The following is a 6,000-nucleotide window of genomic DNA, read 5'->3' as shown; positions in this document are numbered from 1 at the left end:
ATTTGAACTTTCCTCCAGCCCGCCCAAACCAGGTGAGCCAATCCCAGCTCGTTCTCAAGGCTCCGTCTGAGGATCCGATTGGTCTTTCACATCTACCAATGAAAGGCGGCGTTGGTCGGGGGTCTGTTCGAATGAACCAATTAGATAAGGGATCCGGGGCTAGGGGGTTGGCCAAAGGCAGCACGTAGAGGCGTAACGGAGAGACAGACAGGGAATCTGGCCAATGAGGAGGGCAGCAAGCTCTGAGGAGTCCGCGGTGGAATCGTGAAGGGGTTTTCTGAGGGGCGGGCTGGGGTGGGAAGAGAGAGGAGTATGTTCGTTCCCTCGGAGCGGCTCATTTATTTCACGTCTCTAAAACCTAAAATCCGTCCTCGGTCCCAGTTTTCCCGAGGGAACTTTCCTCATTTTCTTGAGGAAGACCGAATGCCGGCTTTGTGGACGGGCAGCCTGGCAACACAGGTTCGGGCGTCTGCCTCAGCACCCCTTACGATAACTTATTTCTAAAGAAACAAAAGTGGCCCTGACCGGTTTGGCTCAGTGGTTAGAGCGTCGGCCTGTGGACTCCAGGGTCTCAGGTTCGATTCCGGTCAAGGGCATGTACCTTGGTTGCGGGCACATCCTCAGTGAGGGGTGTGCGGGAGGCAGCTGACCGATGTTTCCCTCTCACCGATGTTTCTAGCTCTCTCTCTCTCTCTCTCTCTCTCTATATATATATATATATATTTTTTTTTTTTACAGAGAATAAGGGAGAGGGATAGAGAGCTAGATTAAAAATTATATATATATATATATATATATATATATATATATATATATATATATATATAATTTATATAATTTTTTACAGAGAGTGAAGTGCTTCAGTCGTGGTTCAAAGGGTGTAGCAAGGCCACGCGAAATAGAGAGCAGCATTGGGCTGCAACTGAATAATTTATAGTTACCACCTCAGGAACTGAGAATGGTTTAGGGGTCATTCTAGGGCTAATTTTATATATATACTTTTTATTGAGTTCAGAGAGGAAGTAAGAAAAAAAACCACATCAATAATGAGAGAGAATAAATGATTTGCTGCCTCCTGCACGCCCCACACTGGGGATCAAACCGTGAATCCCACTGGGAATCGAACTGTGACCTGATTCATAGATCTACGCTCAACCACTGAGCCACGCAGACCTGCTGATTTATTTATTTTATTTTTGTCAAGTTCCCTGGATTCTGCAGTGGAAATGTCAAAGACTAGAGTTTTTTATTACTCTGATATAAAAGTATTTGGGTGAATTTCTTTCCACAATGTGAAAAGGATGGGAAGAAAAAAAAAGCTGTTGCCCTTACAAGATGTTAGAAAAGATAACCGCACAATTTGCATGATTGCTAATTCTACCTGAGCCACCCACCTCCTTCCAGTCAGCATTCCCTGAGCTTCAGTTGGAGCGGGGTAATTGGCCAGTGATGTGATCTTGATGGAGATGGCTTCATGATGCTTTTGTTCCCTCTGCTAAAGCGGTGTGTGTGTGTGTGTGTGTGTGTGTGTGTGTGTGTGTGTGTGTGGTGGTGGTGGTGGTGGTGGTGGTGGTGTATTTCCTTAAAGTTGTATGAGGATTACATGAAATAAATGTAAGGCATTTGGAATAGTAGGCTAACAGTATCAGGAATTTTCCTCAGGCTGGCATGGCAATTTGGATTTAATGCTTTTTATTTTCTTCTTCTAAAAGAGGTAGATTTTCAATATACTGGGGAACCTGTACCTAGATACAGAAGTTGCCTCAGGAGGAATCTGGGTTCTTAGTTTGAGACTCTTGTTGCCACCTTTACCCAGACCCCTGGCTCAGAGGACTTCAACCACCCTTCTACCCAAAGAATGCTATCCTTATGTCATCCATCATTCACCCATTCACCCAGTCAACATTTAAGTAGTTTTTTAAGAATATATTTTTATTGATTTCAGAGAGGAAGAGATAGAAACATCAATAATGAGAGAGAATCATTGACCAGACCCTCCTGTACGCCCCCTACTGGGGATCGAGCCCACAACCCGGGCATGTGCCCTTGACCAGAATCAAACCTGAGACCCTTCAGTCCGCAGGCCTTAGCTTTATCCACTGAGCCAAACCCGCTAGGGCCACCCAACATTCACTTACCATCAACCTCCCACCAACAACACACCGTCCATCCCTCACCTCTGGTCTGACTGCTCCTTCCAAAGGTGAGGCTGGTGGGCTGAGAGGCCAGGGATCCCTGGGGCTCCTGGGATTCCCCACAAGTTCCTTCTCACCAGCAAAGCCAGGGGCTTGGTCCTGGGTCCTCCTCTTCCCTTGCTCTCCCTTTTGGAGCAGACAAGGTATGCAGGAGAGATACCAACCAGGATGGAAGGGCTTTCTATCTCACTCCTACTCTTCAGTCTTCCTTCTGTTCCCCCATCCCACTTCCACTGCCACCCCAGAGGGTCCCAAAGTCCCTGAAATTTCTCACCCAGAATGGCATTTATGTGACATTCAGGAGGCCCAGCAGGGCAGGCAGACCCAGAAGGTGGGCGAAGAGCAGGGTTGGATTTCCATGGAAGAGAGATAGATTAGAACTAGTCCAGAGAGAGAGGTATACCTGCATGTGACTGCAGAGGGGCATCAAATTGACCTAAGAGAGAAGACAGTAATGTGCCCTAATGTGGTGTGAGGAATGGGGTTACCAGGTCCTGTCACTTTCTCCCCACCTCTCAAATGGGGAAAAATCCCAGATAAACTCCTTGGCGTTGTGATGTTGGGATTTATAATAAGAAACATATTTGGTATTCTTCCACATTCCTGGCACAGCACTCCTAAAACCCTTGGAATTTCCTAAGTGGTGAATGCAATGACCACTTAGTGGTGTCTTTTGTTATGTCAATGAGGTGAGTTTTGGAAAGCCCTTAGGTAATTAAGGATGGGGGCTGGTTGCCAAGGGAACCCATCAAGAGATTAGTCGGTTGGAATTTTGGCCTTGCCCATCGATTTCCGATCTCCAGGAAGGTCTGGAGATTGAGTTTAATCACCAAGAGCCAATGATTTAATCAGTCATGCCTATGTACCAAAGACCCATAAAATTGCAAAAGGACAGGTTCAGAGAGCCACTGGGTTGGAGGTGCAGGGAGAGGGGCTCACTGGGAGAGGGCAGAGAAGTTCTGTCCCCTTTCCCCTTGTCGTATAGCACTCTTCCACCTGGCTGTTCCTGAGTTATATCCTTTTATAATAAACCAATAATCTAGGAAGTAAAATGTTTCTCTGAGCCACTCTAGCAAGTTAATAGAACCCAAGGAAGGGGTCATTGGAACCTCCCAATGATAGCAGGTCAGTCAGAAGCCGAGGTGACAATCTGGACTTTCGACTGGCATCTGAAGGGTGTGTTGGGGGGAGGTGGGTGGGTGGGGGGCAGTCTTGTAGGACTGAGCCCTAAACCTGTGGAATCTGATGGCAACTCCAGGGAGTTAGTGTCAGAACTGAGTTAAATTGTAGGACGCTGGCTGGTGTTGGAGAATCACATCAGAATTGGTGTCAGAATTGAAGGAAGCGTTAGGGTGGGTTTCAGAAAGAAAGGAATTGGCTGGAGGGGGTTGCTGTGTGCCTCTAGCTGCATCCATCTGTTTCCCTGGCGATCTCATCTCTGGACTCTAGCCCCTCCCCTTCCTCACTCTACATTTGCTTACTTATTTGCTGGGGGAGAGAACCTGAGTAGAGGCTCAGGTGTCTGTGTGATCTGCCGGAGCCTGGGGAGAGCTCCCATTCCTTAATGAGAGTCCTGGTGGGAGCAGGGGAGGGACTGGCGTTCGTGGTAACTAGCTGCTTCCTCAGCTCTGACCTTGGCCTGTGAATCCAGGGGTCTGATCTGGGGAAGAGGATTTATGGAGCTGCAGAGACCCATCCTCCAGTCCATTGCCTGCAGAGGGCCCTTGGATGCTCCTGGGAGCAGGCCTGGTGGGTAGATGCAGGCTCTGGGACCTGGTCCAGCTGGGCAGTTACTGCCTCATTTCTTCCTCTAAAGGGGAGACTGGACGGGAGCTTTGGTTTCATGTTCCGTCTGTAAATCTCTCCTATCTTTCCAAGTTCTTTATTTTATATCTATCCGTCTTCTCTCCCTTTCCACCTCTCTGCGTGTCCCATGTTTCGTCTCTTCCTCCTCAAAGCAAAAGGTCATTTGCTTTGCTCGTACCCTCTCCTCTTCTCTTTCCACCTCAAATTATTGTAAAATTTTAGAGTCAGAAAAAGTTACATTTGTAACCTGCTTTCTGGGATATAGGTCCTTCCACTTAGATGGCTCATTTGAAGTAGATACAGGCATCCCCAATTTAGAGATGAAGAAACTGAGGTCCGTCATGGTGAATATACAAGCCCACAGTGCACCATTAATCAGGGCAGAGCTTGGATTTGAATCCTTGCCTCTGAATGTAAGAGCCCCAACCTGAAGGCAAAGCTCTTCCCAGTTGTGGCTGCTGGCTCTCCCCTGGCTTAGGGCCAGCCTCTGCTTCTCTTAGATGATCACGATGGGGTCGGGGTGAGGAACAGACTGCACACAGATCTTGAGCATTCCTGGCCTCTGGAAACCAAAAGGGCTGAGGGGGTGAGGATGGGAAGAATCCAGGCTCCAGGAGAGAAGAGGATGGGGGCTATTGGATTAGGGGCTCCCGGGATGGGCCTTGTTCCTGGGGCCACTCAGCTCTGTCCCTTTGCCTTCAGATTCCCCCCCGCCCTCACCAGCTAGCTGTCTTTAGGACTGCCCCCACTCCTTTAGGACAGCGGCACAAGAGGCCCCTGGCATGGAAAGCTGGGGGCACTGTGGCTTCTCTCTTTGACCTTCTCTTCCCACAACTAGAGCTGGGCAGGCAGGGGGGGTACAACAGCCTCTCGGTGCCCAGAATCCTGACAAGGCCAGCCTGGCGGGAGGAAGGGGCACTGTTTGCGTTTGGGCAAACCTCCCAGGATGAGACCCTTCTGGGTTGGCAAGTGTGCCAGTTGGGGCCTGGGCACAGGCTCTGTGTCTTCCCGCAAATGGATTTAAATCACAGTTGCTTGTGACCTGAAGCCAGTCTTTTTACTACCTGGAGTCCCACCTAAAAGTGTATTTATAGTTACCATGGTGATCAGTAATCATAATGACTAATGTGTCTTGAGTCTTACTCTGTGCCAGGCCCTGTGCTGAGTGCTTTGTACACACAGTCCTTGTAGTTTCTCAAACAGCCCTATCAGACTGAGCTGGCATTATCCCTCTTTTATTTATTATTTATTTATCTTAAACCCTCACCAGAGGATACTTTTTCCGTTGATTTTTTCTTTTTCTTTTTTAGAGAGAGTGGAGAGGAGGGAGCAGGGTGAGGGGAGACACACATTTGCCCCGACAGGGGCCAGGGATCAAGCCTGTAATCGAGGTAGATGCCCTTGACTGGGAATTGAGCCCGAGACCCACGACGACACTAACCACAGAGTAAACTGGCCAGGGCGGCATTATCCCTCTTTTACAACCGAGGGCATGTGAGGATAAGAGGGAGGGTGTCACTTGGCGAAAGTCACAGAGCTAGTAAATGGCAAATCCAGAATTCAGTACAGGCACTTTGGCTCCAGGCTCTTAATCTCACTTTTCTGATTATGGCTAGTAACTAACACTTATTGGGCACTTAATATATAGCAGGGATCATCGTAAGCATTTTATACAGATTCATTCATTTAATTATTACAGGCATTCTATATAATAGTCACTTAAATGGAAGAGGAGGATACTCAGGCACAAGGAGTGTGCTAACCTGTCCTAAATCTACTGCCAGGAGTCCAGTCCAGGTAGCATGAGAGCCAGGACTCATTAAAAAAAAAATAAACCAAAAAGTTTTTCTTTAAAAAATTAAAGAGTAACATACAGAAAAGTGCAGAAATAAGTAAGATTTAGCTTAATGAATGTTCACTGAGTGAATATGCTATGTAACTAAATACTAAACATTATCTGTACCCCATAAGACCCCTTTCAGTAATGAATCCCACCCTT

Source organism: Pipistrellus hanaki, assembly GCF_964339955.1.
Source record: "Pipistrellus hanaki genome assembly, chromosome: 16".
NCBI classification, from domain to species: Eukaryota; Metazoa; Chordata; class Mammalia; order Chiroptera; family Vespertilionidae; genus Pipistrellus; species Pipistrellus hanaki.
This window is presented reverse-complemented; position numbering follows the sequence as displayed.